We start from the raw sequence: 26,365 nt of genomic DNA, 5'->3' as shown, positions 1-26,365 counted from the left end.
CGGATAAGTAACAGAGGAGACCATCCTCAGCGTAGTGGCAGGCATAAGCCCACCACTCATAAGACAAGAGTCGAGGACTCCAACGTTAAGGGAAGTGAAGTGTACAAAGTGTGCATCTGAGGAAAGCTTCCTCACGGCAGGGACAAACCCAAAAGCACTGACCACCAGAGAAGGGTCAAGGACCCCAACAATAAAGGACTGAGTCAAGGAGAAAATATTCATCAATTCAGTGGGGAGGCGAAGCCCGCTGAATGCAACAGAAGGGTCTGAGACCCCAACAAAGGAAGAGTGAAAAGGGTCTGTAACCCAGAAAAAGAGAATACCAATAAGAAAGAGTGGAAGTTTGCCTACACTTGGAAAGAATGGCAGACTTTATTAAATCACTGTGTAACATACCAGGAGCACCAAAGAGCATCAGAGGAAGAAAATGATTCCCCCTGTTCCCATGAAAGGACGTGAAACTCCATACCCTATCCAGGGGAAGGGAGTCTTTCCCCCTGGCTTCAGAACCTTTTGGACAGTTTTCAAGAGGAACTCTGTGTCCACCAAGAGAAGGGAGTCATTCCCCTGGTAGGAGAACGGTTGTGTTATTAGATATCCTTAGTTGTAAAGTGCAGGAGCTAGAGATAGGTTTGGACACAGGACAGTGACTATTTGTTTGATGGACATTCTGACAGTTCCTTTAGTTTGGTTGAGGCAGGGACGCCCCTCATAGTGATAGGGCCAGATAGGTTTTTTCTTTAACACCTCAATAAATATTTGTGAAAAATGTCACCTCTGTGTCAGCCTATCTCGCCTGCACCTTTACAATTAACATAGGTTATTATACAACCATACCAAAGAAATATAACTTCCCTCAGTAATGATTCTTCAGTGAGTGGGAGAGCACATCTAATATATCGATGGGAGCATCATGCAGATTCTGTCCCTTACAGAATGTGATATAGTGCACTCTCTAAATGCTCTCTCTTCCCACAATGTGATTTCACTGAACTAATGTTTATGTTTTATGCTGGAATGCTAGGAAAGCAAAAGAGGTGATGGCTGCCCATCTCTAATTGCAATGCCCAATTTAAACACTAGAATTAATCTTAACCTCTGGGCAACCCTCCAGAGCATCGTTCTTTGCCTGCCAAGCAATTTCAGAAAGGGTAAAGGCCTTATGCAAATCAGGGCTGATCCCACCTCCAAAGGGGCAATTGAGCCCAAACTGCTAGGTCACATCCCTTCTGCACGAGACACAAGGATCCCCAGACATGTTTGGCCTCAGTTCAGTTCATGAAAATAATCCCATCAAACTCACAACATTAAAATCAGCAATATTACATACACTGAATCAAATATAGAAATCATCCATAAAAGATTTTAAAATAAGAAATTCATATACAGGGCGCGATTACAAACTATTCGAAATCAAACATGCGATCATTTTAAAAGTTTCAATTTCTAACGAGTGTGCACATAGTGAAAAGGCATTTTCGATTCACGAGTAAATGCACTGTGCCACAGATAAATCCGGGAAAGCAAGAAGAAGCCTGAAAGCTGCTTGAACGTGCCTCATGCCCCACGCCCTCAATAATGTGAAAATAAATCTCTTTCTCCAGGTCACAAATATAGGGCAGAAAAACTGAACATTTTGTAAATCGTGCATCTTATACCCATAGCATGCGCATTTGTTCGCGTAGAAAATGCTGTCGCATTAGCAAAAAGCAGGTTTGTCCTTAAAAGGAGAATGAGCCCATTTTCCTCTGATTTTTAAACCAGTGAGTATAACTTGTCCGGGAGGTATAAGGATGACATTTTTATGATAGAACTGCACGCTTTGTTTTTGCAGCTCGATATCTCTGCTGGCACTTACTCGCTGAGAGATAAAACTGTGTGCAAGCTCCCTTTATTCAACCTTGCTGGCTGCCATTTCTTCATTAAGGAGGCATGTGTGGCTAAGTTTGCCAAAGGATGTCTTACTGTGGTTTAACCAAGGCATAGGACCACCGCCATTTGAAGTCATTGCATCTCTCACCAAGATTCGGGTTAACAATAAACTAGGGTTTCCACATAGACGTAACCAATAAATAAGTGGTTGCAGAGATATGAGATCCTGTACATGAACTAGTTCAAGTTGTTCATGCATGGGAATTCCTGAGGTACACCCATGATTTTCATTGGGAATTGCTTTTCGCAAACCTGGGCAGCCTTTGACTGCTGATGATCCCAAACAGCGGCACTGTAGGTCAGAAACGGTACAATTTTGCTGACTTAATATGGAGAAAATGCTATATTGGCATCCTGCCCATTCTTGAGCCAAACCTCAAGATTGAGCCATTGGTTTGCAAAGCCATCAAGGTTTTGGTCCCTGATATGAGCGGACCATCTTAGGTCACGTCTGATTGTGATGTCTAGGTAACGGAAGGAAGAGACCCATTACAACTTCCAGCCTCCTACAGATATTGCGTTCCCCCGGGGTATACTATTGCCCATGTACATGAGCTTGGCTTTCCCCATGTTACTTTCAAATCTTTCTTGCCCATGTAATTATTAAACCCGGTCACTAATGTTTGCCTTGGCAATTTAGTCCTGGCTATTAGGACTGCAACATCTGCACACCGCAATCTGCATATCTTTTTGCTGACTACCCTGGGAACGTCGCTCGTCAGACCAGACAATTCTCTTGCAAGCAAGTTTATATAAAGGTTAAAAATGAATGGGGCTATTACACACCCATGCCTCACTCCTTTGGTTACAGGGAATGCCTGGGTTGTTTGACCTCTAGACCCCACTCTCACTCTCGCCGACAAGCTTGAATGCAGCTGAAGTAAAATTTGCTGTATGTCCTCCGGCATACCTAAATCACGCAAAACTTCCCAGAGTTTATCATGGGCTACACTGTTAAAAGCAGTGGAGAGGTCCATGAAACCAAAATAAATCGGTCCCTTATGGCCTCGGGCGTAAATATCCAGCCTTCATCTCCCAGCCGAGAAGCAGCAGCTGATCCTGCTCCCTCCAAACCATCTTCTTTCCTTTGCCTCCGCACTACTCGGGAGCAGCACATTTTCAGGTAAACCCAATTGGGTGCTGAAAACTGGCCAGGCACGTTTCTTCTATAATATTTGGATCGAATTACAGATTTTTAAAATGAATTCCACTGTGTGCGCGTGATGCTTTTAAATTGCAAAATGTACTCCAGATGAAGTGTGCATCACAACGTTAGTCGTGTAATGCATCTGTGTGACTTGAAGACTTCTAAAAAGGTTGTTTTGTACCTGAATACTCTTTGTCCTGCTGTTCGAGGCCTCTCTTCAATATAGCCTCCCCTGACTTTGGCATTGAAGCCATGCTCCTGATATGTGCCTTGTCCCCTACGATTGGCTGCTTCACCACCTCAACAGCCAATCAGGGACACGGGAGGTGCATTCACAGAAGGCCCACATTAAAGGCCCTGTCTGTGCCTGTCCGGGTATTGAGGGTGCCGAGGGACCCCTCTTATTTCTCCATGGCGTCAGCACACCATGACGAAGTCTTCTGTGCTCCCAGTGTGCCTGTGCTAAAATTCAAAATGAGGTGTCCTTTTACATATGCTGCCATTTTCGTTTCTGTGCTCCCAGTGTGCCTCTGCTAGAATTCGAATGTAGGTGTCCTTTTACATCTGCTGCCATTTTCGTTTCTGTGCTCCGAGTGTGCCTGTGCTAGAATTCGAATTTAGGTGTCCTTTCACATCTGCTGCCATTTTCGTTTCTGTGCTCCCAGTGTGCCTCTGCTAGAATTTCAATGTAGGTGTCCTTTTACATCTGCTTGTCATTTTTGTTTCTGTGCTCCCAGTGGGCCTGTGCTAGAATTCAAATGTAGGTGTCCTTTTACATCTGCTCTGGTGCCATTTTCGTTTCTGTGTCCTTTTACATCTGCTGCCGTTTTTGTTTCTGTGCTCCCAGTGTGCCTCTACTAGAATTTGTATTAGGTGTCCTTTAACATCTGCTGCCATTTTCGTTTCTGTGCCCCTGCCACATCTCCCCTCTTCCCCCACTCTCCACTAGGGTTCAAGCACTTAACACTATCAGAGCTGCTTCATGCACAATGATACTATCATTGTTCTGTTCGTTTTACGCTACCCTAACCCACCCCCCCTTATTTTATGTAAAGCTCTTGCATTGTTGCAATGACCATCAGACACATACAATCATTTATGTTCTAATGTTGTAATCAGTCTGTTTTTTGTTCTTTGTTGTACTTCTAACGCGTTACACTTCCCATTCTGAATAATCTAATGCCTTAAATGAATGCAATCTTCTTCTATCTCCCTTGAAACAGGATTACCTAGACGTTCCTTTATCCACACAAAATTCTTGTTACCCACTTATTTTCATAAAATATCACAATCTCGCCCCTTTATATTGCCATTTCCCTTAGTGTACTTACATCTGTTTAATTGACTCGAGGCCTTCAGTATCGACTCCTCCTCCAATTCGACCACTTCACCTTCCGTCTGAGGAGCACCCGTGGAAACCGAGCAGGGATTTCTTCAAAGAGGGACCTGCCCACTGTCTCGGTTTTTCTTGCAAGTTTATTTCTATCGCCTGCTCTGTAGAGGAAAGTCCACGATCTTCAAGCTAATGGCAGAGGATGCGCGATCATCCAAAACTCTGAAGTCAAACTAGTTTAGATCGAAATCATCCACACCACTACCACGTGAGCTAACAGCCCTAGGAAACGTTCATCTGCTATTGGATGGGATTACACCAGAATAATTCTGAGTCCAAATAACTGGACAAACTCAAGAAAAAGGCAAGTTGCTGTTTTATTAGCAATTATCTAAAACAGGGAGTTACAACGAACATGAACAGACGTACACTCATTCTCAGCGATTTCCACATAAAATACAATGATATACTTTCTTTGTGCATCAGAATGATGTCATGCTACGTGGCAATAGTGAAAAACCTATCAAGGGTTGCGATTGGTTAAGGGACAAATCTAGATATGCAATCATACAGGAGCTAGGCTTGTTATTGGCTGTCAGACATCTTGTGCACAACTTATGCCCACCTCTTCATATGTGTCCTTTAAGAAAAATCAGTTACACAGTGTTTCATTGGTTTCTCAAGCTATAAGGTCCTTCGTTATATGGACTAGTACAATTGGTTTGGCACGCTTGTGCCATGTCTGGAACATTCGGTTCAATTAGCAGCACATAAGGCAAGACCCAGTTGCAAGTAGGTAGGACATGAAGCTGCCCTACCACCCAATTAGCCCAACATCTCTCATCACACATACCTTCTGCCATGAAATTCTCTTTGTACTTGGCCTTTGTACTTGGCCCTGCAGTATTCTTGTCCTAGAAATGCAATGGGAGTGAGGGCACTCGCTATCGTATCTGGAACTCCAAGTTCAAGCCCTATTTTCAGCCTCGACTCACGTGACAAGAGACCACGATTTTGTTAATTCTGCAAGCTTTTAAATGTTTTAATGAATTAAGACCTGGCATCCTCTGTGTACTTTCTTGCACCTTAATGTGAGAGGATGCATCCTCTGCACACATGTTCCTCTTCAGCATAGATAGCTGACCTCGACTTCTCAGTTGTTGACGTCAGGCCAGACAGCCTCCCAACGCAGCTCCAACAACCTGCTATTCTATTGCGACACATTCTTTCATTTTCTCTTCATCATACTTTGGCTTAATTATTTCATGATACCAATGTCCAGTTTCTGTACAATGGCGTCTCTGCCTGCATTCTATTCACTACTTGTAGCTAACATATATGATGACTTGATCTGTCTTTCGTTTCAGCGTAAGTACATTCATTGAACTTCTGATTTCTGCAGTAGTGGCTAACGTGTAATCTTCTTCTTTTACACTTTTAAGGTTCACTTGATTCTTTTTTTCGTCATTTCTCCTCTAAGATTCATACATTGTCTTCATTCATTATTTCAGAACTTTGTGCACACTTTCTTATGACATCATCAGTCCATTTTCTTAGCTCTTTCTCGTATTCCTTCAGGGATCTCCTTGTGCAGGCTGTCATCAACTCGATGGTACATTCGATATGGTTGCTTTAATGGATACTGGGCCTCATTACGACCCTGGCGGAAATCGAAAAACGATGGCGGAAATGCAATACCGCCATCGAATAGCGCTCGGTGCGACTATGACCCGTCACCGCAAAGTACGAAGCCATTAGCGACACCGTAGTGAACGCCAACGCTAACTGCACCAAGTACGCGCGCGCGCCATGCCAAACCGTAAATACCACCATGGCGCAAGGGTACGCGAATTCCGACCCTAGCGGACATGTACCTAACGCCATCAAGCACGGCGGAAAGTACCATTCCGCCATGGTGAGAAGTACGGCATCGCGAATCAACCGTAAACGGCCCCACTGAGTGCCTGTACACCGCTCCCTGCCCACAAAGTACAACTCCCCGTAGGTGCAATGAAGTCCCAATGCAACCAGTGAAATGTACAAGTCACCCATGCATGCCAACGAACAAAAGATACACAAGAGGGGCCAATGGGAGCTGCAGGGCACAGATGGCACGAATACAGAAGCCATTCCAATGGACATGACCACAGTCCCCCCCCAAGAAACGCACGCAAACACAGGCACCTGTGACCAGCAATATTCCGAAAATCACATCATTCCACCAGTCCACCTGGCTGACCGGCATCTGTCACACAAAACCCAATCCCCCGCCCCTGAGCATGACAACATTCAAACAGTCATATTGGCAGCCCCCATCCCTGACCTCACTGGGCTTCGTAGGCAAACGCGCCCAGCACAGTACCACACAACTAAACTCCGAAGCTGGAACCCAATGCAGGTCTCCTCACAATACATCGCTCCCCAAATAGGAATATGCCACATCACTCGCAAAGAAGAACGCTACACGGCCCATATCAGAATAGAAATTTAATGCACAACAAAATCACCAAGCCCATACAGCCATTAGGCCATGAACTCCAAGACACATTTCACCATTGTGGGCTGCATCCACAAGAAATGACCAGCTACTACTTGTGTGACGCCCTGTTCCATCATGGTACACAGAGCCACATTCACGTACGAAAAAGCAACATGGAAGCGCACAGAACCGCAGGGCCGTCCCAATGGGGAGGCACTAGTCCAGCTGAAAGGCCGAAATGTTGCTCCGAGCCACTAGTACTGCGTAAGGGCATGTGGCCCATTGGCGATCGTCCCATAAGATCGTAATGCTGCTCCACTGATTAACACGAAGCAGCAGGTGTCGGGAGTAAAAGCCATCTGCAGGAGTGGCATACAGATGGCAGTGGCAAAAGGGGAGGAGATACCTGTCAACCAAAAGAAAAGAAAAAGAACAGAATGGCCATCAGAACTACATTCGAACAACTCACATCAATGATCACACTAAATCCACAGCCATATGCATGCTAGCCCACTCCAAAGGATCATCACCACCCCAAAACCACGTGCGACTCATAACCATCTATATCGAGGTGTAAACACCATCACAAACGAGTGTACCTGTGCATGCGTCTGTCAAAACAGAATCCATCTGATGGGATTGGTAACGTGCATGGACACAAGTGTCTGAAGGCGCGTCGAGACAGGGAGGGCTCAACAAGGCCAGATAGACGATGGTCCCACTATGGCAGCCCTGCATCACATAGCGCAGGGGAGGCGGATAGATTCCAAGAAGCCCTGTACATGGCAAACTCTGTATCAAATCATCTGCCCATGCATCCATTCATCATTCCCTCATCCCGGTATAAAAACGCCTGAATATTTACTCACATAACATTAGAAATATCCATTGAGTCTGTGCGTTATGCAGCCTGCAAAATCCACAGTGCCCCAGCCCGTAATTCCAGTGTTGTGAAGTAACATGTATTTGGGAACGTCCGGCCTCATCGCCCACGTCGCTATTGCGCATCCCAAACTATTCATATCAATCATTGCATCCTCGCCATGGCCCCTGTCTCAAGGACATTGAACAATAGAACGTTATATTTGCAGTCAGACCTGTGGGCATCTCCTCGCCGCTAGCTGAAAACCGAAAGCGCCGCCCTTCGAATTCCTCATTTGCAACATCACGTCGAAAAGGCATCTGTGGCCGTTTGAAATCACAAATTAATCCATCTAGTGCGGCTGTGTGTGAAAATGGCAACTGCCTTCACTCACAAATGGGACGCCCCGCCCGTCGTTGCAACTCGGTACAGTGATGCATGAGGGCCCACCGTTACTCGAGTACTACGTTCCACTGACCCTTCACAAGTCTGTTCGCGACTGCAAAGATTGTATGTGAAACAATGGGACCATAGCCGAATGTACATATCAACAAATGTTACACGGCCATCGGGTACAAATACATGATTGCTATAGCAAGATGCCATTACTCGAATTGCAGCGTTGTGTGCGGGACGTGCTCGGCCAAAGGGGAGAGCAGCTTGCAGAGGTGGAATGAATCACCACAGGTGGAGGCCATACAGCCTGAAGACACATAAATTGCACACCCAGTCTCCTCCCACAACCACACCCACTCCGAAATGCTACCGGCAGGACTCGCGATGTTGGCCCTGGGGGACCTGATAGCACTGCAAGTACTCCAACTCCAAGAAGAAGACGAACACCAACTACAACCGGCCGCACGGAGGGGACGCAGGAGGAGGAGGAGGCCAAGGCAGGGCCAGCAAGGGCCGCCAGCACAGCCACTACCACCACGCAGGCAGCCCGCAATCCCACGCCTCCGAGCACATCCGTTCAACCTCACTGATGAGCAGATCCACACCCTCTACCGTTTGGACCGGGACACCATAACCGCCATTGTGGACATGACACAGGCTGACCTTGTCAGCATGATAGATAGCCCAACCGCCATCCCACCCCTACTGAAGGTGGTGTCTGTACTCCACTTCCTGGCCACAGGCACCTACCAGCACACAGTCGGACAGTTGCATGGCATTTCTCAGCCACTGTTCTCACGGACACTATTGCAAGTGCTCGATGCCCTCCTGCAGCACGCAGACGACTACATCTCTCTACCACGCTCGGAGCAGGAAATTACCAACACAAAAGTGGGATTCCATGCACTTGCCGGCATACCGGGTTGCATTGGTGCCATCGACTGCACCCATGTGGAATTGGTCGTCCCACATGCCATGGAGGCCCAGTACCGCAACCGAAAACAATTTCATTCCCTGAATGTACAAATGGTGTGTGACTCCAACAGGATCATTACACATTGTTGTGCCCGATTCCCTGGATCAACCCATGATTCTATGGTCTTGAGGAACTCTACAATACCACGCTACATGGAGCGACAAGCAGGGAACAGATCCTGGCTACTCGGTGAGTCTCATTACATGCATGATAATGTGGGGTATGTGATTCGGCAATGACCTGGCAGGAAGGGGGGGGGGTGCGTACGTAGCAATGGCATTCCACATCATACGTTTATCGTCCACATACAGGTGATGCTGGATATCCACTGAAGAGATGGCTCCTCACACCAGTCCGGAACCCACGGGACCAGCATGAGGAGGACTACAACCATGCCCACTCACGTACCCGTGTAGTCATTGAACAGGCATTCGGCCTACTGAAGACTCGTTTCCGCTGCCTCAGCAGGTCTGGCGGGGCACTCCTGTACCGCCATGTGAAGGTTGCAAAGATGGTCATGGCATGTGTCATGCTCCACAACATGTGCGTACGTAGAAATGTGCCCATGCCCCCTGACGCAGAACTGCAAGCACCTGAAGATGGTCATGATGAGGGTGGGGATGTGGCAGCACCTCAAGGAGTCTGCGAGGCACCGGAGGGCCGTGACATTCGTCAGCATCTCATTGATGCATGCTTCTAGCACTCACGCCTGGTGGCTGATACATGGACACGGTACTCGTGGCACTGTGTGTGTCTGGTACATGCACAATATGGACTGTACGCCTATGATGGCCTAGTACACAAAGATCATTGTCCACACATCTCATTGGTTGATCGTGCACTGTTTATGGCATATGTGATATCATGTTGAACACCCTATCGACCCGCCACCCAAGTGAGCCCAAAACACCCCCTCCACCCTCCTACCTCCCCCCCGAACACCAGTGTCCAAAGATGCTCATTGTCAGTGGGCAGTCGCTATTGCAAGCCCCCTCTGCGGGTATCAGGGGCACCCCTGCCTGTGGAGCGCAGGTTCCTCCCGGATCTACGTTGGGGGCTGCCCTGGACGGAACTTGCAACGGATGATGTCTCTGCCTGCTCACGTCCATGCATGTCCCTAAGGGTTTGTGAGAGCTCAGTGAGCACACGGCGCACTGCGGCAAGTTCGGCACATACGTCTTTGGACGTCGCATGCAGTTCCCCCCTCAGGCTCTCGGTGCTCCTCTCCATTTGGACTCTCAGGCTCTCGGTGCTACTCTCCATTTGGACTCTCAGGCTCTCGGTGCTACTCTCCATTTGTGCCCTTAGTGTCTCTGTACTCCTCTCCATTTCTGCCCTAAGTGTCTCAGTTGATGTTTCTATGTCTGCCTTAGTGCCCCCACATTCATCGGCATGGTCCTTGAGGAGCGTGGCCAGTTGCTGCTGTTGCACGATTAACTGGTCGAGGGACTGTTGCCTCTGCTGGGCCATGGCCATTTGCGGTGGTGTCACAGAGTGGCTGTTCGCCTCATGTTGCCCTGCCACAGGGCTTGTGGGGGATGGCCAGTCGTCGTCTTGTGGGTGCCCCTGCATGGTATCCTCATGTTGTACGGGATGGGACAGACAGGGGGATTGGGACAGGTCATGGATGGATCTGACTTCGACATCCCCGTCTTCTGTGTCGGAGCATGCTGCCATCAATGGGGTGTCACCTATGGTGCTGCTGCCACCAGAGGCAGTGCCTTCTGTGGCATCCGTTGGGGGGACCTGTGGTGGTGGTGTTGTGGGCATGCTGGCTGCTGGGGTGCCTGTTGATGTTCCCTCCTCTGTGCTGCCACCTGATTTGTGCTGCTGCCGTGTCTTGATGCGTGCAGCTGAGGTGGAGGGTCTTTGGCCGTTGGTCTTGGCCCTCTTTGCAGGTGTGCTGGTAGGGGTGTCCTGATGCTCGTCGTTTGGATCGGACCCTGTGGTGGAGTAAAGGAGGGCGAGGGTTATTAATGGGTCTGTGGGAATTGGAATGGCATTGTATCACATGCATTGGGGTGGTACCTGAGGGTGATTTGGGTCGGGGCCTTGGAGGTGCTTTCATTTGTGTGTGGAGTGAGGGTGCAGTTGTTTGGCAGCCTGCAGTTAGGGTGTGCCTGCTGCACGTGTAGTGGGTGTTTTAGGGGTTTTTAATTATTTATGTATTTATTGTGAGTTTTAATGTGCGCTATCAGGCCGATGTGTGTGGACGTTCTCCTGGACATGTGTTTCTGTTGCACTATGTGGACACATGGTACTTCACATGATTGGACATTGTGGATTTAGCATTGTTTTATTTGGCCCACCTACCTGAATCTTCGGATGTCTGCACTCCTTTCTCCATCCCTCCGACTCCCTCTATGGTCTCCATTCAATGGTGGAGGCACAGATTTCTTCCCAGGGGGTCAACTTGATGGGTGATTCAGGACCTCCCCCGGTGGCTGTGGCAATGTTGCGGTTGGCAGAAAGTATGCTACGGACGCGTATCCGCAGGTCGTCCCATCGCTTTCTGCATTGCTGTGGGTTGCGGGGTGCGGTCCCCACCGCACTTACCCGCTGTGCCACCAGAGCCCATATGGCCTTCTTGTTCGCAAGTGCCGTCCTGGTCATTTGCGTGGAGAAGACGACGGCAGCATTCTCCTGGAGGGTCTCTGTTAGCACGGTGAGTTCCTCACGGGAGAAGTGGACCTGCCGCTTGCGGTCGCACGCTTTCTTCGCTACTTTTCCCATTTTTCTTGGTTTCGCTAGGGTGGATGACGGGTTGGGGTGTGTCTCAGGGTAGTGTTTTTAGTGGTTGTGTGGATTTTGTGGTTTTATAGGTGTACGGCGGGATGTTTCCCGTTCCGGGCCCATGTTTTTACTTCCGTTTCCGTATATTTACGGTCACCGTACTTTCCGGTTGGCGCTCACTGCGGTGTCCGCTAAGATGGGTGGCGGTATTGCACCTAGGGCGCCGTACGGCGGCGGTGTGGGCCGTTTTGGGGTCATTTCCGCCATCGCGGACTTTGCACTTCCGCCATGGCGTGGTGCTCGTGCCCGATGGGTCGGAATGGGCCGCACTTTGCTCCTTCGTGCAATGGCGGAAACGCTATTTACGCTGTGGCGGTCCGGTCAGTCACTTTCCGCCAGGGTCGTAATGAGGGCCACTGTCTTCCAAATTCGCGCTGCGGTATTGGTACAATAGCTAGTGTTAGACAGGGCATGATTTAAAGTCTCTAATTCAGGGGAGGTAGGTGGGTAGGATCTCCTGCGGATGTGCATGTCTGCTAATCTATACCCTTGTAAGCAATGAAAACATAGGGCCTCATTACGACCCCGGCGGTAGCTGTGCCGGTAAAAACAGATTCATATTCTTTCCGGCACCTGGCTTTGGGGAATTACCGGGGAATAACAGTCCCGGCTGTCCCGGAAGCCAGGCGCCTATAAGACTCAATGGGAATGGGGAGGACTGAAGCACCGGCACTGTGTGCAACAGTGCCGGTGCTTCCATCAAAGTCTGCGGGTGGGCGAGACGGCACCTGCCCGCAGAACTCGGAGTGTGCTGGTCCGGTAACAACGGTGCTGGTAGGTTACCAGCACCGTTGTTACCAGACCGGCACACTCGTAATGAGGCCCACAGTCTTGTTACTGGGTATTTTGAAGGTGATTTAATTAAACACAAATGCCGACACATGTTTCGACACAACAAGGGTCTTTTTCAAGGCATGTTTTAGAAAGCAAGAAGAGTGTGTGTAGATTGTAAGCTCCGACGTGATGGCTCTGTTGATTAAGAACCTATAAGATCAAGGAGGCCACTGCAATGATATGGACAGTCATAGCAATCTTTCAATGCTGAATATATTAGGTGATTTGTCAAAGTACCCAGGATTGCTTTTTAATTTAAAAGGCACTAATCGCAGAGATGCAAGAATTGCTTGAAATAAATATAATCTTATTACCAACTTCCACGAATGTCATTCCGTGTGTTCTGACTAGCATTTCAAAATGGCACCCGTTATACGTAGCATGCAATGATTTCATCCTGCATGTATAGAGCACAATGGCATCATTCAATATTTTCTGTGCAACGGAAGGCAATTCAAATCGACATATTTTTAATAGCTTTAGCATTGTGAAATATCATAGACAGTTTGTCATCCAAATATTTGGTAAGATCATTGTCCAAATGTAGAATTACCAATGTTTCCATGGGACATTTCTTATCTTGTAATGATCTGAACAATAAGTAGTGACAAATCTAATCTTCTTGTTAATTTCCAATTGTTTAATTTTATCAAGTAGCAGATCTGACCTGTTTGTTGTCCCTACTTTATTGAAGGCTAACTTGAGAAGTTTCTGTTTCTATCTTTGAATTTCTGTGTCATAATTTAGGCATGTTTAGCGTATTCAGATTCATTGATGTGATTTCTTTAAATCATTAGTAATTCATCATAAGGTATATTATTAATGACTTATTGTGGATGGTTACTTCTCGCATGAAGAATACTATTTCCTGCTGTGGGTTTCTGAAACAATGTGGTTTGTATAGTGTTTTGTATTACACACATTTCCAAATCCAAAAAACGTATTCTTTCTCTACTGTGATCCATGGCCATCATAATATTGTATTCATTGTTATTGAGGTGGTTGATATATTGCATTATTGATTTTTCATCTCTTTCCCAGATAATCAAAATGTCATCTATAAAACAACCCAATATATGATGTCATTCTCTTTTGTGAATGCTGAATGTATCCATGCATGTTCTACTTTGAAATGCCCCATGAAAAGATTTGCATATATGGGCGTCCTTAGCCCCCATCATGGTTCCTTGTTTTTGTTGGTAAATTTTACCATTGAAAATGAACATGTTGTTGTCTAATGTGAACTTTAACAAACTGAGTATCATCTGATTCTGTTCAAAGTATGAAATAAATCTGGTTTTCAAGAAATGTTCCGTATTAAGAAGTCCTTGTTTGTGTTGTATACTCGTGTTGAGTGAAGTAGCATTTAAGGTTACAAGTCTATAATTGGTTTGCCATGTTACAGATTCTAATTGCTGTATGACATGCTTGGTATCCTTGATATATGATGCAAGGCTGAATGCCAAAGGAATGAGATGTATATCAATGTATTCTGATATTCTTTGCCATTAATGATGGGTTGACATGCTGGAAACCTTATGAATTTGTTATGGATTTTGGGTAAGAAAAAAAGATTGTTGCCATGACTGGAAATAGCACATTCATGTAATGATAATGATGTGTTATTTATATAGCGCCTTAATCCAAAGCGCTTTAAAGAGTACATATTTACATACAATATCACCCAACTGAAATTGGTACTCATTTATCGACCTCGGAAGGATGAAACGCTGGGTTGGCCTTGCCGGGATTCGAACCTGTGACCAGCAGATCACGCTCAGATTGCAGCAGCGGGTGCTCAACCCGCTGAGCTATTTTACCGGCTATGTAATGATATTCATCATCATTTAATAAATCATTTTCAAACCCTTTCTTACTCAGTTGTTGCCATTCGAATGTTAATGAGGCCAAAGGATTTGATTCTAGGTTTAAATAGCAATTACGACCATTAAGATGTTTATTAGCTTCTCTAATGTAGTCTGATATGTGCATCAAAACTATCATGATGCCTTTCTCTGCTGTGTTTACTAGTAATTTCTGAATTGCCCTTCAGTTATTCCAATGCCTTTTTCTCTTACCATGTCAGGTTAGGTTTATCTTCCTCCAATGCCATCACCCATGTGCTGTCCTTTCCGCTCCTCTGGCTTTTTGTGGATTTACATCCCTAAAGGAGGGTGAGGGGGATGATGAAAAGGGGAAGCTGTTTCTGCTCCCATTAAGCAGAAAGGGTTGCTCTAGAAATATCTCCTACTTTGCATTGCAATAACACAGTTCCTCCATCTACAGATAACTGTGCCAGTCACTATTTGACTGTTAATGTGCACAAATGCTCCACACTTGTCTATATCCTTATGTTTTCCAGGTCTACTGCTTAAAACCGCCCTTCCCCTCACACCATTTCAATGCCACTGTCCTTGTGGCCGATTGCTTATCGACTCTAGAACTTGCTTTTAGATGGAAGAGTTTAGTTCCGGTAAACCTCATCATGACCTGTTAGGTGCCCGGTTCCATGTGCACTCAGAATATTTCTCTACAGCACATTGTTTCTTGATTATTAATGTATATGATCCTCCTGGAGGTTTGGAAACGGACACAATTATGAGTTGTATTATTTGCATATTGGAAGAATTGTGGGAAATACATGAAATTGAGGCAGTCCTAGGTGGGAACCTCAACACACGCTGCCAATCTGTGGTTAAGCTACACATGGGAGATGTCATTTAATAAGGTCAGATTTGACCTAAATCACAAACGCAGCAAGGGGATAAATGGCTCAATTATCTAGTTTTGGCCTGGGATATGTTAATGATATTGATATAACTGAGGGTTCAGTTAAACCAACATGACCTAATGGAAAAAGTCGTAATACAATAGACTACATATTTGTTAGTAAAGTTTTGCTCGAAGGTATCTCCCATGTTGAAGTCTTGCCACAGTGACATAGTGACCATGCAATCTGTTCTCCACAGTTAAGTCAAATACCCATATCAATCCAGACTTCATTGATGGAAACTTCAGTCAACATGCAGGGGAACCGTAGTATATGGTCATCAAGAAATATATCCTGCCTTACTTCTTAGATTTCTAACAAAATGGAAATCATATTATGTGCCTCATCGACAGACATAGCCGAGTAAAATGAATATATTTCAGCCTCAAAAGTACATTATGGCAAACTGTGTAACAACAGAGCCGTTGGCTCTCAACACAATCCCTATAAATATTATGATGCAGAAATAGCTGCCAGAAAAGAATTATTAATCATAATATACGTGTAGTGCGCAAGACAATAAATTTAAATGATGGGTAGCAAAGATACAAAAAATCTCAAGACAAGGTATAGGAACGGGCTCAAATATCATTCAACAATGAAAACTGTGCAATGAAGATCTTATATGGAATATTGCGTGAACATGATAACAAAATATTCTGGAATTTGATCAGAAAACATAAGGCAATTGTTTGTAAATCTGAAGTAAATCCGATTTCATACCTTGTATGGAAACATCATATGAAATCCCTTTTATGTTGGTCTCTGATACTTGGGGTGGAATCCAGAATGAACGAACAGTATGCACCGATAATTAATTTGGTAAAGGATAAAGAAGACATAGGGCCTCATTACAAGTATGGTGTTCATTGGTAAAATTGGTGGTAAGTCTGTTACCAATAACTTTACCACTATGCCAAATTATGAGGTTGGGCCTGGAGTGGGGGATTGGTAAATTCTCTGACGTACCGCCTGGATACCGCCCAACTCGTAATGAGCTCCATAATATCTGTCATAACTCGATTAATACGAGCACGGACAGGCTTGGGAATGTAGTAGGAAAAAAAGATGCTACTTGAAAGGGGCTATCCCCTCTTGCTGGAACAAATCGATCATGATCCCAATACATAAAAAAAGGTTGTCTGGACCTTCCGGCTAATTATCGCTTACTTGCATTCATGAATGTGCCTGTTAAAATCTTCTGGTCTATCCTATTGACAAATATCAACAGTTAGATTAACAAAAATAAAATCACTACACTTCCAGCAAGTGGGTTTTTGGACAGTAATGGGATCCAGATATAATATCTGGACTTTGTAACATCTTATCGCCAGAGCACTTTGCTGTTTGGCAGCTCACTTATGCCTGGCATTGATCGATTATTCCCAAATTCTCTGTACTGTCTATAGGAAGAATTGATGGGGCAAACTAAAAACATGAAATCTTAATCCATCCCTTTATCAGCAACTAGTGCAGCAATTTTACATGGATATCTTGGTTGCAGTAAGGCTTAGAGATAACAGGGCCTTATCTGACTATTTTGAAACAAATGTGGGATTGAAACAAGGATGCGTGTTAGCACCGACACTTTATAATTTATATTTCACAGACATGTCAGGGGTGCTTTTTAACACAAAAAGAATTTCCACCCAACATAGGGTGACATACCATTGCATGGATATGGTATGTGGATGATATTGTGTTATTAGATTGCACACCAATCGGATCACAGTAGTCCTTAGATGCAATTGCTAGTTATTCGGATGATAATGATCTAAAGATAAACTCTCATAAAACTAAAATAATGGTGATAGGTGTAAAGAAAACGCCTGTTGCAAATTTAACTGGTATATGAAAGGCACCCGACTTGATGTTCTATACCAATACATATATTTTGCCACCTCTATGGCTGATAGGAAAGCTGGCTCCTACTTGATGAACTTTGTAACACTGAAAGCCAGCAGCAAATGTATATTGCTTAAACAATTCATAACATCTGATGGTGGTTATTCTTTAGATGATTTGATAAGCATTTATAGAATTAGCATAGCACTGGCAATTTTATATGGCCTCAAGGTTATCCTGTACCAACACACTCGTTGTCTAAAATATTTAGAGGGAAAATTGTGGAAATCAGCCTTGCGTTTGCCTACTTCTGTCCCTTTCGAAGCACTATGCTTAGAACTAGGGCTCGTATCTTTGGAGACGTTACTTCAAATTAAATACATTTTCTTTTCATGTAAAATACTTCCAACAGATACACCTTCTCTTTTATCCTTATATAAACCAATGTTCACAAATGAGCATCTGCAGGACATTGTTATTGTTAACAACGTAACCGAAAGCAGTTTTCATGAAAGCATAGATTGGGAAATGGATATATCAGACAATGTAGCTAGTATTAAGAATACACTCACCTTGAAGGCGACACAATTGGACTGTGTAAATAATATTTCTTATGTAGCACAGAGGAAATCTCTGATGGAATATAGTATAGCCAACAGTGATTTCCATTGGCTGAACCATTTATCTATATAATACACACCCTGGATCACAGTTTGCAGAGATTTGTTGTTACACTTGAACCTATTACCCACTCTCATGGTTATGGGCACCAGATTCGGTATTTTGAAAGAACATTGTATATGTAGCATATGTCACAATTGTTTAAACAGCAATAGGCACTTACTAACACAATGTGAAGTAATGAATGTTAAGTACTATTTATTTCATTGAACTTTGTCTATTCGTACAAGTATATTGTTACTGATTAGTTTTGGTCGAGCTTAATGGCAGCTAATTCTGTGGTCCTTTTAAACATAGTCTATCATTTGTGGAAACAGATTATTATTTTTAGAAGTTATGCAAACGCCAAAATGAACAGAACACAGGAGAGAAATAGATTAATTCTGATTTTAAAGATAGATGTTAGAAATGTGCATGATTCAGTTCTGTACTGCATTGATGGTTGAATGATATAGTTTGGTATTTTGCAAATTTTAATATATTTGTTTTACATATATAAGTAGTATGTGAATTATTTATATTTCTCTATTGATAGTGATAATTTTTGTAACAAACTAATACACTTAATAAAAAAGAAAATGCCATTGCTCATTTCCATATGACCTGAATATCCAAGTTCTGCTAAATTCAGTATCCTGTTTTGTGGGCAGTGAACAATCCATCAAAGCCTGCAAAAATTAAAATAACTTAGATTATGCAAATGCTCAAATAGATGTCCATGAAAGTGCATTGTAGGACCTGCTTTGAGGTATGAACATGCTATGCGTAATGTCCATATTGTCCATATAGCATGAGGAACTAGCATTGAGACCTTTAAAGGCATGGGGATTTCATGACCTGTAAATTAGAAGGTCATCCCTCCAACTTTCCATTCAGGGAACCAATCACCATTGTTTGCAGGAAGGGATGAGGAGAGGTAGGAGGAGTATTCTTACATATTCCACACATAGTTATTTATGTACACCAATCGTCCTATAGAAAGGTATTGTCTCATGGTTGTTGAGAACCGTAATTATGATGGCAAGATGATACAAATAATAACATTAAGGAAGACCTACATTTTGGAATGAATGAGGTTGTGATGAAATGACTGCCGCCCTGTAGGATTATAGAGTTGAGCGGTGCTATGTGATAATTCTGACTATTGACATCCACACAAAAAAGACACATTGTTTTGGGGCCGATTTTGTGCAGCCTTTAATATTCAAAATGACTACATTTTGGGGTGTTTAACCACTTCCCACCTAAGCCCTTCTTAAAGCCGCCCCACCCCTACCCAATGCGGGCAAGGGTTAACACTAACTTGGGGTTTTACCCCTAAATGCTGCCACCCCTCCCTTGGCCCTCCATTTCCCAGCAAATACACTCTCCCTCACCCCCCACAGTCACACGCACACACGCATACAATGAAAACACATACTTACTCTTATTCGCTCCACTATGACTACCATAAACACTCCTCCTCGCTCCTCACACAGACCCAAACACACTGACACCCACCTTCACCCCCAACATTCTCCCACACTAGACACATAGTTTCCTGCCGGGCCTCACCTGTCTGACCCTGTGCACACCCGTGTGTGTTGAGGTGGCATGACAGGTTAATTTAGAAAGACCTCTTGGAGACCGCTCTTCCTAAATCAATCTTTTTGTTTTAATTTTTTTTAAATGTTTTTAATCAGGACCGGATGAGCAGTGCTTGTCAGCTTTTACTGAGGCCCACACTACTACCATCCCAGCAGTGACATTGAGTTGGCATACCTCGAAAGCTCGTCAGGGTCTTGATGCAAGGAAAGCAGAGGTTCGGCTTCAGCAGCAAGCTGGCCCAACTACATCAAACAAAGTGGTGTCGTTCAACACGTGTGAAAGGTATGTGGCTTGAAGACGTTTGGGACAGGTAGGCAATGTTTGGGTCAGTTTAGCTTTAAGGCACTCTAGGTTGAAAGAGCGCCAAAGGCAACTCCATTGTTTCTTTGCAGTGGCTCAAATGAGTTTGGAGCGCTTGAAGTGGCTCAAAGCGTTGCAACGTTTCAGAAAGAGCCAACAGGAACTTACTTTGCTCATTGAGTGCTGTGGGATCCTTCACTTAATCCCTGAGGAAAAGTAAGTCTGTCTTCTGCCCTTTCCAGCCCAGAGGTTTGGCAGGGACACTTGCAGCGCTTGCCACTTTAGCAAGCGGAGACCAAGCTACCAGTATCCAGCAGCCGTCAGGCCTTTCTTCCAGTAGGTCACTTCCAAAGTTCCCCATAAGCAGTTAGGGAGAGGATCTGCATCCTCCTTGGAGGTTCTTATCTTCACCCAATGGATCCGAAATTTGGGCAGCCTTTACGCCTCTTCAACGTGTAAAATAAATTGTGGCAAGATGATTTTTCAAGATGTTTTTTAAAGCTGCTTCCCCCAAGAATCCCAAAGATAATACAATTAGGGGGGTCCCCCCTTTATATAGTCACTTTACCACAGTGGATTGGTCGATTTCTAGCCTTCTGTAAGGGGGCAATCTTTGCTGCTGTGACAAGGGTTGCTCCTTGTAAGGCTGGCTCCCAGATCAGCATTGAACGCAGGCATTTTGAGGGTGTATGAAGAAGAAAGTGAAGGAAGTGGGGTCTGCATATCCAAGACAGCTGATCCCTTCTCCAATGTGAAGGTCCTCTCCAACCTACAGTCCTTTCCCTTGTTTTATGTCTGCTTCAGATCAAAGGGACTCCAGTAATTATTACCCTGGCATGACATGCTAATTCTGTTGCAAATGCCCCTTTTAAGCTCTAAGCTCCCAACCCACCCCTAGAGGAGGAATGCCCTGTTTTCCTGGAAACATGTCACTATTTTCAAGCAGATAACAATGTGATTCCGGGTCAAGCCACCATCTGTTGTTAGTGGAACTCACAGTGCCAGACAAAAATACACAAATCACTCTGCGGCTGCAGTTCTCAGTGGAAACCAAGTGGATAATGTAAATGACATCAGATTAGGTTTTTCCAATTTTAACTGTATTTTTCCATAGGCCACTATATCTAACCAGATATAGCATTCTTTATTTATATTTAGCCAAAGTTATGACACTGGATGAAGGAGGACATGCAGTAAAAGGTATTTTGAGGATGGGTGCCAGTACATTTCTAGGCAGCACATGGCTGTTCAAATTAATTGTGATTCCAGCAAGCTGTTTTAGGAAGGGTTAGTTCCCTCCTTATGGAATCACTCCTACTGCCTTTGACTATCACTGATCTTTCTGCTTGTTACTCCCATGTTGTCATCCTGCTGTGCAGTGCTTCCTAAAACCCTTTGCTAACATCCGATTCCAAGATTGAAAAAGTCAAATCTTGCTGTTTTTGCTTTGTGCTTAAAAGTCAAATCTTGCTGTTTTTGCTTTGTGCTTAAAGGTCAAATCTTGCTGTTTTTGCTTTGTGCTTAAGTCTAATCTTGCTGTTTTTGCTTTGTGCTTAAGTCTAATCTTGCTGTTTTTGCTTTGTGCTTAAAAGTCAAATCTTTCTGTTTTTGCTTTGTGCTAAAAAGTCAAATCTTGCTGTCTTTGCTTTGTGCTAAAAAGACAAATCTTGCTGCCCATTGCGAAATTCTCTGTATTTTGCTTGTATGCTGTTTCTTCTCTGTAACTTGCCAGCCCAGTGACCTCACCACTCTCTTTTGTCCCACACCTACCTGCCTTAGCCCCCCCCAGTATCTCCATCCTCTCCTCACTTCCACCCCAATGGCGCTTTCTGTTTCTCCTATCTTTTCCAATTGCTTCTCCATTGACTATCCTTCCCTTCTCAATACGTCTGGTAGGAAGAAGTTCAAAAAGGATATCTTGGCCTCTAACCCTGGTCTTCCTATCGCCAACACCTATTCCAATGCTTCCACCAGACAGACCCTTACCGACATCCTCTGTGTCGTTCCTTCGCCAGATCTATGGACTCCTCATATGGTCTCTGTGCTCTGCCCTATCTCCTCCTCTCCCATTAATGGTGGCACTCGCTGGGAAGTTCTCATGGCATCCTTCGACTCCTCTGAAGTCATCATTAATGTCTACGTAAATGCCACTGTCATGGTCCAAGGCCCTCAGGCCAATGTCCTCCTCTTTGAAAGGCGCTTCCCTCGCCTCATTCATTTAATCTCATCTCCTCCTGTCCCCTCCTCTACACACTTGGCTACCTTGCCCTCTCTCTCCTCCTCCTCCTCTGCCCCTCCTAGGGCTCTTTCTCCTCCGCAGGGCGTACCTCTGATCTGTACCCCTCGCCGGAAGGTCTTTAGGGCTGGCAACCTTCTTCATATTGCCACTCTCAACTCTCGCTCTGCCGTCAAACACTCGTCTAACATCTGCCACCTCCTTGTAGAACTAGACCTTGATGTCCTTGGTCTTACTGAGACATGGTTCACGGCCAGCTCTGTCACGAGCTTTGACACTCTCCTCCCTGATGGCTACAAGATCCTCTCAGCACCCAGATCCTCCCGGTCCGGTGGGGGGGGTAGCCCTGATCTTACCTGAGTGGATTCCTGTCTCTATCATTCACACTCAGACCTACTCCTCTTTTGAATGCCTTGTCTGTAGGATTTCTCTCTCGCCTACCCATTCTCTTACTGTGGTTACCATCTACCGGCCTCCTGGTCAAATCACCTAATTTCTCTCTGAGTGGGCAGACCTCTCCTCCTCCCTCCTGGCCTCTACCACTCAACTCCTCCTCCTCAGTGACGTAAATATACATTTAGACTCTCCTTGCTCCTCCTCTGTACTCTTCCGTGACCTCTGCGACTCCCTCTCCCTGTCCATCCTCCCCTCTGGCCCGACTCACTCTGCAGGGCACACACTTGATGTCTTGATCTCCTCTGACCTCCCCCTCTCCATCCCTCTGACCACTCCTCTCTCCTGGAGCGATCACTCCCTCCTCTCATCTCATCTCTCCCTCTCTTCCCCCCAAGCCAAGCCTACCCCAACACTGCCACCTACCTTCTCGGAAATCCGGCCCATGAAGCGTGTGTCAGTTGAGGCTTTTGCCGCCACTTTCTCCCCCCCCCCCTCCACCTTTGGCTGTCTCGCATCCTGACACAGCCCTGTCTCTGCTCTACTCTTCAATTTCTGATACGCTTGATGCTCTTGCCCCTGTCATGAGGATCCGTTTGAAGTCCAAAGCCAAGTGCAATTCCTGGTATGACTCTGACCTAGCTACACTTAAACGTAAGTGTAGGGCAGCTGAGAGGAAAGGGAGAACTTCCTGTTCATCCTCTGACAAACTGGCCTGTCGCCTGCTACGAAGGCAATACCGACTCTCTGTCCTCACCAAGAAGAGAGTCCACATACAAGCTCGTGTCTCTGCGGCATCTAACAACTCGGTCGGAACTCTTTAAAATCTGCAAGTAGCTGGCCAACCCTGCTGCAGTCTCTACCCCTCCTGTTGCCTCCCAGGCTCTTTGCAATGCCCTTGCCTCTCACTTCACTTCAAAAACCCAGGACATCCTGTCCACCCTCTCCACCCCCACCCCTCCTCTGCCCTCTCCATCTGTGCTTGCTGACCCCCCTTTAGCCTCCCTCCCACCATCCTTCTCGTCCTTTCCTCTTTTCACCCCTGATGAGGTCGCCAGACAAGTCCGATCTATGAAAGCCTCATCAAAACAGGTTCATCCCTGTTCCTCTAAAACCATCAAGGACCACATTGACACCCTTGCTCCGGCCCTTGTTGATTTTTGCAACCACTCCTTTGCCTCGGGATCCTTCCCCTCCCCTCTGAAGCACTCCTTTGTGCATCCTCTTTTCAAGAAACTCACAGCTGATCCTTCTTGTCCAGCTAACTATCGCCCAATTTCCATTACTCCCTTTCTTGGCAAACTCCTGGAAAAGTTGGCCATCTCTCAGCTTAACTTTCATTCCAATTCTGTTGGCTGTCTCGATGACCACCAGTCTGGCTTCAGAGCTGCCAGAAGCATGGAAACTGCTCTCCTGAACATCCGTGAAGATCTGCTCTCCAACCTTGACTCTAACATTCCCTCTGTCCTCATCCTCCTCGATCTCTCTTCTGCCTTCGACATGGTCAACCATATCATCCTGCTCCACCGTCTCCGTGAAAACCTGGGTATCACTGATCAGGCTCTGGCCTGGCTGACCTCTTTCCTCTCAGATCGACCCTCCCAGGTCCAACTTGGGTCCTTCCTTACATCTATCTTCCTCTCTACCTGTGGTGTTCCCCAGGGGTCTAACCTTTCACCCTGGCTTTTCAACCAATACCTGGCAACTCTCGCCCACTGCATTGCCACTTTCTGCTCAAATTTCCAGTGTTACGCTGATGACACTCAACTCATTTTCAGACTGCCCTCTGTCACCTCCTCTCCCTCTCTCATCTCTGATTGCCTAACTGCCATTCAAGATTGGTGTTCCGCCAATGATCTTTGTCTGAATGCCAGCAAGACGGAGATCCTCCTCATCGGCACACCTTCACCATCCTTTCCCCTCACTCTCTGGCCGGCCTCCCTTGGCCCTACTCCTATAGGGTGACCAGATTTTCAAAACAAAAAATCCGGGACGGGCAACAACATAAAAGAGGGACTACCCCATCGCAGCCCACCAATTACCGCCCCTCCCCCAACATGACCCCACAACCACCCCCCAACCATATTTCCAGCACTTCTCCTTTCTATAAACTGTATATAATCTCATTTGTGCAGTTTTGTCTGCGAATCGTGGCATGTTAATTCAAAACGAGCATTAGGTCAAATTGATATGGCTTGTTGTACGATTATTTCCAAGCCAGTCTCTGTGGCACAGTCAGTAAGTGTTCTGACTTGTACCTGAGAGGTTGGGGGTTTGAGCCAAACCTCCAATTTCAAAATTCTGAAAGTGTGAAAAATAATTACGGTTTTAATTACCGTAGCACCCCCAAACATGCAAACCCCGGACGGGGTTTCAAAAATGAAAAAACTCCTGGGACGGAGGGTGATTTCCCCAGACTGTCCCACGAAAACCCGGACGTCTGGTCACCCTATCCTCCTACCCCCACCAGCGAGGCTAAGAACCTCGGGTTCATCTTTGACTCCACCCTTTCCTTCTCCGCCCACATCTCTGTGGTCTCTAAAAAGTCAAATTTGCGACTGCACCTCCTCAGAGGTACTCTGTCTTTCCTCTCCTTCCCCCAGAAGCTCATGGTATCCCAAGCTCTGGTTCTCTCTAGCTTGGACCATTGTAACAGCCTCTTTCTAAATCTACCTGCCTCTTCTCTCCGCCGTCTGCAACTAATCCAGAACAGGACTGCGAGACTTGTCCCTGGCCTCAAGCCCTGGGATCGTATCTCTCCAGCTCTGAAATCTCTCCACTGGCTCCCAGTGGATGCAAGGATTAAATTCAAAACCCTCTGCATTGTCCACAAGGCTTTCTGGGGCCTGGGTCCAAAATACCTTCAGCTATCCTTCCGCAAATACCTCTCCTCTCGAGCTCTTCGCTCCTCTACATCCAACTTCCCCAGGCTCAGTCGTTTTTCAAAGAATCGAGCTGGGGGTAGATCTCTGTCTTCGGCTGGGGCCTCCCTCTGGAACAGCCTCCCTGCCACTCTAAAACTTGAGGAGAACCATCTCCGGTTCCGGAAGCACCGCAAGACCTTCCTCTTTTCTTCTGCTTTCGCTCCCACTCTCCCCTGATGATCTGTTCTCTCTTGGCACTGTGCACGTGGCCATCCTCTGTCTTTCGGGCCCAGGTACCTGCTCACCCTTCCACCCTCCCGCACTGCCTCCAGGCCACCCTTTGCACTGGGGTCTGTATTTGTATGGGTACAGATACAGACCCCCCTTTTTCTTCCTGCACTTATCAGACCTACCCTGTCTGCTGCCTTAAACCTAGCACTGGCAAATTGCTGGCTGCATTACCACTGTTTGTTGCCTTTATTATTTATTTATTGTTATTTATCTGTTTCTCCTCTGCTTCGCACGTTCCACTTCTCCCTCCTTCCATGCACTTTTCCCCTCCCCCTCTCTCATGCACTTGTGCGTTCTCAATGTCACTGGGCCTAGTAAGATCGATGTTTTGTTCTCCCCTGTTCCCCTCCCTTGCCTTGTTGCGCTCTGAAACACTTGTGTACGAGCGCGATGGAAATAAAATATCAGTCAATCAGAAAGGCACATGTGACCCTGTAGCTGCCATGTTGCCAATCACATTGCATCTGTAGGTGTGTCAGCAGACAGGGCATTAAACATGTGTGCACTATCCTCTTCAGTGGAGCATTTTGAAAGTGGGGCTTGTGTTAGCAGAGTCTACTTTCTGAGAGAGAAAACCACCATCATTCTGCATAGCAAACATTTTTTAAAAGCTCAGGATTGCATACCGTTGCAGATGGCATTCTGT

General features: G+C 45.8%; 1 protein-coding gene across 4 annotated transcripts in view; it reads right to left on the bottom strand.

The window, feature by feature from the left end:
* LOC138492307 (solute carrier family 2, facilitated glucose transporter member 11-like) overlaps positions 1 to 26,365 on the bottom strand; it is a 453,312-nt gene that overhangs the window by 210,551 nt on the left and 216,396 nt on the right. The window lies entirely within an intron of this gene.

The sequence above is a fragment of the Ambystoma mexicanum genome, chromosome 10 (genome assembly GCF_040938575.1).
Source record: "Ambystoma mexicanum isolate Mex_15411 chromosome 10, UKY_AmexF1_1, whole genome shotgun sequence".
NCBI lineage: Eukaryota > Metazoa > Chordata > Amphibia > Caudata > Ambystomatidae > Ambystoma > Ambystoma mexicanum.
This window is presented reverse-complemented; position numbering and strand designations above follow the sequence as displayed.